The sequence below is a fragment of the Lepisma saccharinum genome, chromosome 12 (assembly GCF_977018435.1).
Source record: "Lepisma saccharinum chromosome 12, izLepSacc3.1, whole genome shotgun sequence".
Taxonomy (NCBI): domain Eukaryota; kingdom Metazoa; phylum Arthropoda; class Insecta; order Zygentoma; family Lepismatidae; genus Lepisma; species Lepisma saccharinum.
The window spans coordinates 52,621,412-52,633,515 of NC_139240.1; the positions used below are offsets into that span (position 1 = coordinate 52,621,412).

Consider the following 12,104-nt stretch of genomic DNA (forward strand, 5'->3'; position numbering starts at 1 on the left):
GCGGTCGGAAACCAGCTTGAACATTCTCTTCATCTTTCCGGAAGTAAAAGTGCACGTAAGCTTTGCCCTTATGGCTTTCCAGCGGTTACCCTCTGTGAAGAAAAGGGTCTTTGCAGCCACTGGGTCTGTCTCTTCATCCGTGTGGAAGTATCTGTTCACGAAATGATCGAAATCCTTCACCAACACTGCTCTAAGAACTTCTGGATCCCTCACCATTAGAGCTGGTGTCCGCAGTAGATAGAAACCGCCCAATGAATGTCCTTCGAACTTCTTGTACAGATTTGAGAAGTAATCTGATAGGCTCTCTCTCATCAAAATCAGATTTCCCAGTCCACCCAATAGCGGCACAGGTTCGTCGTAAGGCACTCCAACATTCTTCCAATGGTTAAAATGCCATGTTAGATACTTGTAGACCGCAACGATCACAGCTACGGTGTAGACAAGAAGGTTCAACATGCTTGTCACTCAAACACTTGATGATCTGAAAAATAAATATCCAGATCAACACCATGAAATGAGGATTAAAAGTGGTAAACGTTGTAAGCGCCAAAAGCGAAAGTGTTTTACATGACCTTTGAACTACTTAGAGGGCAACCAGCCACATTTCACGTTTACCACATTATAAAGCATGGCACATTGCACAGTCTAACGTGGAAAACGGTGTTTGAATTATTATGGCACTTGCAGCGTTTACCAATTTTAGTCTTCAAACGATGATGATGAAGAAATCCATTCGGTTGGCAACCATGCTCACTTTGGCTTTCTTTCATTCACTTCATATTTTTCTTGTTTTCTTTTCAAAGTAATAAGCGCCGATTCAGTCCGGTTTATAAATAAAAGTCAACATAATGAACTCATTTAAGTTATCGTCCATTTTGATAACCGCTTAATTAAGAAATAGGATGAATCAGGATACACTTCACGCTTGTGAGAATGCGTTAACAGCTGAGGGGACGAGAAACTCCCAAAATATTGTTGATGATGTCATCTGCATATATGCTGAAGAAAGTCTACGCGCCTTAGTTTGCTGTAAATGAAAACTATTGCATGCTTCTTAAAATTATAGTTAACTAGCTGATTAGCCGGCGTTGCCCTGGTATTTATTTATCCCAATCTTGTATTGGACAAGACAATAATGAATTCTAACTCTAGTGTAAAATGTAACTAATTTTAAATGTGATCGTGAATGTCTCCAATTAGCTATTAACTCCGAAAACTATGGATTCGACACTAATCTAGTTCATCTGTGGCATTTTATTTTTCACCCCCTCTCACACCCATGCCGATAGGTTGGAGTTGAACCGCATTGGGAGTGTCACGAAATCTATGGATTCCACACTAATATCGGTCGTTTTCGCAACACGGAATCATATCAGTTTGATCAGCCTGAATGTTAGACAACCCGAGAAACACTATAATTGTGCGGGATTGCATAGAGTCTGTGCGGAATTTAATATCCGCCGTGCCAGGGGTGTCTTACCACAAAAGTATTCTTTCCAGATTGCAAGTGATGCGTGAACTAAGTTTGGTTGATACTGCTCCAGGCGTTCGAGAATTATGCCGGAACAAACATATATACACACCCACACAGATACATCCATTTTTATATATATATAGATTAAACCTATTTACACTTGATTTAATTTAACTACAGATCAAGCGTAAGGGACAATTTTAGAATATTAGTATTGTTTTACTAGTACCATTTCAATTTGAAGCCCATGACATCCCCATCGTGAAGTTTGATGTCCCCCAGGAGGAAATTGGCTCGACTCAACAATGTGGCGTCGTCGCCTTGTAATCAAGTGGTCCCGGGTTCTATACCCGGTGGAGGCACAAGTGGTTCGGATCCCACTTTAAATTGTAGGTCCAGTCCCGATTAGCCTTACTGTGCATAAAGTGGACTTAAAACACCAAATCAACCAACCAATCAACAATGTGGAGTTATTCAATATCCAATTTACTAAACAAAGTTCCATTTCGAAGCAATTGTACAAGAAATGATCTCTCACTGCCAGTGGCGGCGATTAGGTGGGGGGGGGGGCAGTTGCCCAAATGCAGGGGTCGTTTGCCTGTCACTCTACTCTGCGTAGCTTATACTACATAATGGACTTCACAGTAAGACATTGATTTAGTTTATTTAACGTAGCATTTCTGTAACTTTTGACTAATCGCGACGATGGGAAGTATAGTGACAAGATGAAATGGATAAAACAATGACAAACATATGTGGACAGACACAACGCAAGCTCCACAGACGCCAGACCCTCGTTAGTCTGCAAAATACAGTCCAGGGTGCACTACATGGAAGGAAGGTGAGCATTTAAGTGCCTTCTGAGCCACCCCCTTACACCTCAAGTGGAATTTTAAAATTGCTTTCACTATGATGCATGATGAGTAACCTCAACTAACTGCAGCACAATACTATATACAGGGTGATTCGGTGAAGGCATACAAAAATGAAACACGAAATAGGTGATGCACCACCGAACACTTTGACATGGGGAACATAGCGTCGAAGAAGCCACCGTAACGAGATATGGGCTGAAACATGTCAGGCTCTAGCATAGGAACGACAAATCAGTGGCATGCATGGACGAAATTGCTGACGAACAACGATTGACATTGATTTACGCGTATGAGATACATGAATGTTGATGGTTGATGTAAGTGATTTTGAAAATTGAATGTGTTAATTTGTGTACTCGAAGAACAATTTTGATCTTAATACAGTTTTATTTGTAACAAGAGGTTTAATTTCGAGAAGTGTAGGATATTAACATCAAATGACATTTAAAGGTATTTTAGTGTGTGAGAGTTATTAAATTTTACGTAAACATTCCCGTACTTGTTTCCCACATCCTGAGGGCTTCATAGTAGGCTGATAAGTCTCATGTTCGTCGTAGTGGATTAATAGTAAGTAGATCCACTGAGTATAAACCTGGAACGTAACATCGTTTGGTGTAAGAGTTTTGGCCTTTTTAGAATGTAATTATAGTAATTGTTTCTAAATTACCTGTAAATGTTTCGCATTCATTGTGTTCACTAAAAACAACATGCTTTATTTTAGAATTTAATCTTGTATCAGTTTGGCATGCTATGTGCCTATGTTCATTAATAAGTGCATCAACATTACTTAATTCTTTATCTGGTTGTAGAACGTATCTAACCATACTAGTACAAATAACATCGCTTTGCTCTAAGTTAATGCATTTCTCATTTAAATCCTTTGGCATAGAATCAAATTCTTCCAACTTTAACTGCGTAGTATTCATATTTGTTTGTGTTCGTCTTGTGTAGTAATTGTGCTGTCTAATGTGTCTGTGTGTGTCTTGAGTAGTAGTTCCTCCATTCATATTGGGGGTTAGGCGTAGAGCTGACAACTCTGCACTGTAAAAAGACATGTCAAGAAACAGCAATATAAGGCCATGGATGTTCCCAAGGTAAAATATTCCGGAGGTAAAATAGTCCCCCGTTCGGATCTCCGGGTGGGGACTACTTTGGGAGGTCCCTGGACTAAGGATAAGATCTACATTAGGAATAAGGATATTAAATTAGGCACCTGGAATGTTCTGAGCCTTTACCGGCCTGGGGCATTTCAGTGTACAGTTAATGAAATAGTTAAATATAAATTAGATGTAGTAGCTGTCCAGGAAGTTAGGTGGCCAGGAGAAGGGAATTGTAAAACTAAAAATTATACTTTTTTCTATGGTGGTACCGAAAATCATAATTTTGGAACAGGCTTTTTCATAAATAATAGAATTATATCGGCTCTCAAAACAGTAGAATTTATTAATGATAGGATATCATATGCAGTTTTACAGGATAGGTGGTGTAAAATTATTTTAATAAACATACATGCACCAACGAAAGATAAAGATGATAATACTAAAGATGATTTTTATAAAGGGTTAGAAGAGATCTTTGATAAATTCTCTCAATATGATATGACAATTCTGTTAGGTGACTGTAATGCACAGATTGGCAAAGAAGAGACATTTAAACCCACGATTGGTAAAGAAAGTTTTCATGAATTAAGTAATGATAATGGTATATGATTGATCACTTTTTCAACCTTAAAGAATTTAATTGTGAAAAGTACCACTTTTAAACATAAAGATATCCATAAATATACCTGGTCTTCTCAAGATGGTAAAACTCATAATCAGATAGATCATATTCTCATTGATAAGAGAAGGCATACTAGTATAATTGACGTTCGTACACATAGAGGTGCTGACTGTGCCAGTGACCATTATTTAGTAATTGCTAAATTAAGAGAAAGACTCGCAGTGATAAACCATAAGCAACAAAATCTAAAAGTTCTAAAATTTGATACAGGAAAGTTTACTGATGAAAGAATTAAGAAAGATTACCAAATTAAACTGTCAAATAGATTCGATGTTTTGAGGGATTTAAATGATGATGAAAATATAAATGAAACAGAAGTAAATAAGAATTGGGAGCACATACGTAATGCAATAGAATCAGCAGCTAAAGAAAGTATAGGATACCATAAACCGAGAAAAAGTAAGCCATGGTTTGATAATGAATGTCATAATCTAATAGAAATAAGAAATCAGGCTAGACTTAGGTGGTTAAATAACTCTGATGATACAAATCTAAACAATTATAATAGAATAAAGCGAGAAGTTAACCGCACGTTCAGAAGTAAAAAAAGAGATTACTTGAAAAGCAAAATTAACGAAATTAAAACAAACAGCAAAAATAAAAATATCAGAGATTTATATAAAGGTGTAAATGAATTTAGAAAGGGGTGGCAACCTAAAGTAAACTTGATAGAAGATAAAGACGGTGATTTTCTAGTTGACCCAAGTAAAATTCTAAATAGATGGAAGAACTACTTTAATGACCTTTTAAATGTCCATGTAGGAGATATATCAGAAGTAAATGAAGTCCACACAGCAGAACCTTTAGTTCCAGAACCTAACTTGACTGAAGTTAAAGATGCTATTAAAAGGCTAAAGAATAACAAAGCACCTGGCATTGATTTAATACCAGCTGAGTTAATTAAATATGGTGGAAATTCATTAATATGTCAAATTCATAAATTAATTTGTTTAATATGGAATAAAGAAGAAATCCATCAACAGTGGAAAGAATCCATAATTGTTCCTGTGTTTAAAAAAGGTGATAAAATGAACTGCAATAATTACCGTGGAATTTCTCTACTCTCAACAACATACAAAATATTGTCTAACATTCTTTTAACAAGACTAACCCCATATGCTAAAGAAAATATAGGTGATTATCAATGTGGATTTAAACGTAACAGATCAACTACAGATCAAATTTTTCACATCAGACAGACACTTGAAAAAAAGTGGGAATATAATCAAAATGTCCATCAGCTATTCATTGATTTCAAAAAAGCATATGATTCGGTCAAAAGAGATAAATTATATAATATATTAGTAGAGTTTGGAATACCTAAGAAGCTTGTTAGTATGATAAAAATATGCACCAGTGAAACAGAAAGTAAAATTCTTGTGGGTATTAATATGTCTGACAAATTTACAATTCATGATGGGTTAAAACAAGGAGATGCATTATCTCCATTGCTCTTTAATTTTGCCTTAGAATATGCTGTTAGGAAGGTAAAATAAACTAAACAAGGACTAAAATTAAATGGTGTGACTCAGTTGTTAGCATATGCAGATGATGTAGACTTACTGGGGGATGATGTGAATACAATCAAGAATAATGCTAAAATATTTTTCAAAACTGCTAAAGAGATAGGTTTGGAAGTTAACAAAGAGAAAACTAAATATATGCTTACAGGCCGAAAACAAGTGTTAGGTAATAATCAAAATCTAATTATTGATAACAACTCGTTTGAACCAGTTTCCAAATTCAAATGCTTAGGAGTAATATTAACAAATGAAAATTATATTAAAGAGGAAATAAAAGTAGGCTTAGTGCAGGAAATGCATGTTACTTCTCTCTTCATAAACTTTTGTCTTCTCGTTTAATATCTAAGAAACTAAAAGTTAAAATATACAAAACCGTAATTTTGCCTGTAGTATTATATGGATGTCAAACTTGGTCCCTTACATTGAAAGAGGAACATAAATTGAGAGTATTTGAAAATAAGATCCTTAGGAAAATCTTTGGACCTAAAAGGGATGAGGAGACACGTAAGTGGAGAAGGTTACATAATTTAGAACTACATAATTTGTATTCATGTCCAGATATTATTAGAATAATTAAATCAAGAAGACTTAGGTGGGCAGGCCATGTGGCACGAATGGGAGAGGAAAGAGGAGTTTACAGGATTCTTGTTGGGAAACCTGATGGTAAGAGACCTGTAGGAAGGCCAAGACGAAGATGGAGGGACAACGTTGAGATGGACCTAAGGGAAATCGGTAGGGATGGAAAAGAGTATATAGATCTTGCTCAAGATAGGGACAGATGGAAGACCTTTGTTGCTGCAGCCATGAACCTTCGGGTTTAAGAAGACTAGAGAGTTAGTTAGTTAGTATGAGGTACATGCATAACGTTTAGAAACTAGTTTCACAGTTTGACATACAGGTGATAACAACGTACATTTATGTACCTCACAACAGTTGTTCAAAATGACCAACCATAATGCGAGCATGACAGCAGTTCACAAGATTCTGTACTACCCTTTATAATACTTCTGGTGTATTGCAAATCACATCACAAGCGGCGAAAATCCTGGCAACTAAATTCCATGTCGGTATCAACTGGGGTCTCACAAACAAGCGATTTCTGATATGGAGTAAATTCAGGTCGGTTGACTTCGCAGGCCAGAGAATAGAAGCCCAATCCAGCGAACAGGAAAGGTAACATCCAGATGGTTCCGGACATTGCGACTGGAGTGAGACGTTGATCCGTATCTCGTAGTAGTGTATGCCTATTTCGGTTCACTTTTCACTGAATCACCCTGTATAAATAATGCATATATCTTATCACTGAAAACATCGCCACCTACCACAATAACTCGTAAAATGCCAGTGAATTTCATTCCCTACCTAGCGTTCCAACATGAACGCGGGGATCTTAAATAGGGATGTAACTTGCCCCTCCCGATTAATACTTGTTGATGGTAGAGACAGCCCTGAACGGGCAGGTACAAATATCTAACTTATCATTAAAATAGACTCATGATTCGGTTTAGACTGAAGTGAGCAATGCGAATGGCAGAATGGGTGTAGACTAGCTTACCCTGTTCGGTTTAGAAATAAGACCAGTAGCTCCTGCTTCTCCGATGATTCCAGATTAAAAAGACCTGGTGTCGCTCTCATGCGCACCTATTTAAACCCTCGCTTGGCCTCTCGTCACCTCTTGCCAAAGGACAGTGTTCTTACCATTTCCTGTGAAAGGCTTACCCTACACATTTCTGAGCAGGAGCTGACAAGATCTGCCAGGGTCAATATTTCTTAATCGAACGGGTATGCTACGCTACGATCCCAGTGTATAAGTTCACTTACTTTTACAAAATTCGTTTCTTGAAGAGGCAGCAACGGAAGTGATTGGTTGTCGAATACTGGTAAATACAACTGTTGTGACAATAATCCGGTTGTGTAACATATGTTGCGTTATCTGCCGTGAAGATATAACCAACAATTCTTGGCTATGACGCACGGATCATCCTTCCCTTGTTGGTCGTGTTGCACGCAAATGTTTGCTAATAATGAGTACTTAATTTGAGGACAACACTGTATTTAAAAAACCTGCTTTTCTTGAAAAAACTGAATCTGTTTCGTGTTTCTTCTTTTCCCTAATAGGAAGGAAAAGGATGCCCTTGTGTCGAAAGAAAGCTCGAAATGAAAACAGACTTTTTTCTGGATTCATTTGTTTGATTTGAGTTCTAAGCTCAGTTTTATGCACAGAAGGCTAATTGGGACTGGACATACAGTTCAAAGTGGGATCCAAACCACTATGTGTCTCCACCGGGTATCGAACCCGGGACTGCTTCATTACAAGGCGACGACGTTACCACTGCGCCATCGGGGAGGCCCTTTTCTGGATTCATATGTGAACATTTTTGCAGCAAGGGTTTAACCAGAATTTTTCCATCTTGGGGGTGCAAGTTCGAATTCAATTGGGATGTAAGGATACACTTTGAGCCAGAATGATCATTTTGACCTTTGTGTGAACTTTTAAGGGGCGATGAGGAAATTTTGAAGGTGTAAATAAATCACTGTTGCTGCAACCTGGTCTATTGAAATGTTAAAGTATATATATATATATATATATATATATATATATATATATATATGGTTCTTCAAGGTTCAGAAACCCATAAATTCTAATGGGAGGACCGTAACAGGACCGAAACTTTCTTTCTCGGACAATTTAAATTCGGTCCAAGTTGCGTATTGTTTCAAATCAATACGGAACTTGGACCCTATTTAAACTGATCCGCAGAAAAAAAGGTTCCTGGACCGTATTTAAATTGATACGGAAAAAAAGGTCCCTGGACCGAATTGAAATACTGTAGAGATAAAGAGGTTGTTTACGGTCCAGAACCCATTTACGCTTGCTGATCTTCTCTCCTGGACCGGAATTGAATTTATTTAAAATTCCTGACCCTTTAACAACCCTGTTTTTGACCCTCGCAATAGGAACGTTACGTTGTATAACATGCATCTCATGATATGAGCCTTTTCATTGTGGATGACGTGAATTTATTGGTTGACAAGGAGCTTAGAAATTCAGCAACTGCAATCGTGGTGTGATTATTACGAGGGAATAGTTCGAAAGTAATTATTGTTTAATGTTGTCTCACAATGCAATTTTCATTAGAACTAATTCAGTAAATTATTGAATTGTCATTCAGTGGATAAATGCATATAATCATTAGCTTTCTAATGTGTGATATGCGTAAAACACAGGGTTACTACAGATAATCTTCTCGATTTCAGACACATGTAAATCACGTTTAATGAATCTCAGATACAAAAAGGGTTACATCAATGTAACGAGTGACTCAAAGTTTTATTTCGTATCTCTTCAGATACGGTTGGTAACACTGCTGCTGCATAATAACTACAAGAGAAAATGGCTGCCGGCGAAGACAGGAAAGCGTTTTGTGCGGTAGGTTCCCTTGTACACCAGTCCGTTGTTAGTGTGCGGCGACATTTCCATATAAAGTTTGGTGGAGATCCACCCAGTGGGCATTCGATTCGTAAATGGTTCTGATTTTAAAGAAAGGGGATGCATCTGTAAGAGAAAGTGAACTGGCCGCCCGTCAGTAAACGAGGAAACAGTGGAACGGATCCATTCACGTTTTACCAAAGGGACTCACATCGAACACTTGCGAGGTCATGAAAACTCCACGAGTTACTCTTCACATTCATATAACCTTTGATACGCACCCACTTATTGTATCGTTTTAAGTGTTTAATTTGTTAAATGTCTATGATGACGTAATTTGTTTTGTTCAATTGGGTAGTCTGTTATGGTTATGGACTAACCTTAAAACATTTGATTGTGGGTTGTGAGATATTATGAATGTTGCTGGATAATGGAAGGTAGACTTGGCACTAGTATAGTGGATTGGATGGACAACAACTCTTTCATCGTTTTAAATGATGGATCACCAACACACATACCTCGAAATGGAAGTAATCCAACATCAATTGATCTAACTATAACATCGGACTCATTATTCCCTCAATTTCATTTTCCCATATATATTCGTGCCTAATTTTTACCAAGTCAACTTTTTCCCCCCGTCCAATTACCAATTCTCCGCTGGAAAACTAACAATGTAAAATGGGAATTATATAAAATATTAATAGATTCCTTTATTCTAAGAAAACATCTTACTTCCTCCCAGCCTATATCTTATTCACTGCTACTTCAATATATTATTAGAATGTGAAGACTTCTAGAATATTTACATTCTATTTTATGTTTTCAAGACATACACTTAAAGTGTCAGTCAAGAAGTCATTTTTTTAAAATTTTATCTCATAATAGTAGTGTTGCGGGGGATATAATGAAATATATAAAATATATAATTGGTAATAGAATAAAACTTTAATTTTAAAATATAAAGAGAGGTTCCTTATTATTATATAATATGTATTATATTAAATTATATTATAATTAGAAATTATCTCACGAAAATTTCCTATTACTAAAGCTTTAGATATACTAACCTCGCGTAAAAATACTCATTGTGAAACAATGTTTCCAAAAATACATTGGTGGACGACAGAATGTGAAGAGGCAAAATCAAATAGAAAAATCAGGGAAAAACAATATGCCTCATGCCCCAATCCTGAAAACCTCATATCATGGAAAAAGTCCGTAGCTCAAGCACGAAAAATATATTTACAAACCAAACGACAAGCATGGATTAACTACTGCAATTCGATAGACATGCAGGAATCATCCCGAAATATTTGGCATAAATTCAATTCTTTACGCACACCACGTTCTCCTCAAAAAAGACCGATAGATGACAGTTGGCAACATCAATTTCTCTCCCAATTAACTCCACCATCTGTTCACCTACATTATGATAATAACGAGAATCTCCCTTCAAAATTTACAAAAGATTTTCCACCTGTAACCCGAGAGAAATTAACAACAATTCTTAAAAATGTGAAAAACACAGCACCAGGTCTTGATGGTATTCCGTACCTTGCCATAGCACATTTACCGAATACCGGAACAGATATTCTTGTTTCACATTACAACAATATATATATCAAACCGGCATAGTTCCGTTAGAATGGAAAAATCATGTAGTTGTTCCAATTTTAAAAGCAAACAAATCTCCGGACCATGCATCCTCATACAGACCAATAGTACTAATTTCAGTTTTGGAAAAAATATTTGAGCGCACAATGAAAAATAGACTATCCTGGTTATTAGAACGTGAAAATTTTTTTCATTCCACACAATTTGGATTTCGAACTAATCTTAGTAGTCAAGATGCTATAGCCACTCTAACAGCAGCAATTCAAAACAGTAAAATTACATGTTTCAGTTTGTTTATAGATATTGAAAAAGCTTACGATTCTATAAATTTAAATAATCTTTGTCATATATTAGAGAATCTTCATATACACCCAAAACTTTCAACAACTGTGTGGAATCTATATTCCAACAGGATTATATTCAGATGGTTCGCCGATAAATTAAGTGATCCTTGTTCCACTTCAATCGGCATACCTCAAAGCTCACCTCTGAGCCCTCTCTTATTTAATATTTATACGAATGAGATACATGCATTACCAATTCTACCATTTCATCCCCTTCAGTATGCAGATGATTTCTGTTTCTATAACATTACAGATGATGCTACTCAAGGCATAATAGTAATGCAGAATTTAATCTCCATCATAAGAGCGTGGTTTTTCAAAGAAGGATTATCCATCAGCGAAACAAAATAAAAAATTATTTGTTTTAATAATAAACGATTGGATACTCATCCTAACAATATATCACACATTTCTAATATCCCAGTAATAGAAACACATAAATATTTAGGTATACATTTTGACAGGCGATTCACAATACACACATCACGCATTTAATCAATAAAGGCCGTAAAATAATATATATACTCCGTAGTATCACAACAATTAAATGGGGTGGCCACCCCAACATCTTACTTATATTTTATACGAATTGTTTTCGATCAAACTTTGAGTATGCAGACTTTAGTTATGGGGGTACAAAAGTCAGTCTTTTAGACAAAATAGACATACTACAGAGAAAAGTTTTGAGGACCTGCTTAGGTCTCATGCAGTCCTGTCCTAATGTCAGTGTATATATGGAAAGCAGAGAAACTAGTTTGACACATAGACGGATCCAATTAACAATAAAATTTCTGCTCAAAACCTGGGAAAATCATACGCACCCATTCAATAAATTATTTGAAATACAAAAACAATGGACAGAAGCTAAAGTCATAGATCCTAAACACACATTCTTTTATTTTGTATATTGCCAATACATAGACCCGGAATCCCGTGCAAAGTCTTTCACTTTCCAACATCCTTTAATTTATCAATTAGACATACCCTTATATACCCAATGCAATATCCATTTCAGGGATTTAGGAAGACATGTCATGTATAAAGAGAAATGGCCAACAC

At 36.3% G+C, this 12,104-nt stretch overlaps 1 pseudogene across 1 annotated transcript in view; it reads right to left on the reverse strand.

The window, feature by feature from the left end:
- Positions 1-7,510, reverse strand: part of LOC145996329 (cytochrome P450 6k1-like) — a 33,725-nt pseudogene extending 26,215 nt beyond the window's left edge. Inside the window, exons 1-2 of the transcript XR_014442761.1 lie at positions 7,476-7,510; positions 1-481 (exon numbers count right to left, since the gene is read on the reverse strand). The exon at positions 1-481 is cut by the window's left edge and continues 451 nt beyond it. The product of XR_014442761.1 is annotated as a cytochrome P450 6k1-like (transcript). The remainder of the gene's footprint in view (positions 482-7,475) is intronic.
- Positions 7,511-12,104: the final 4,594 nt, after the last annotated feature.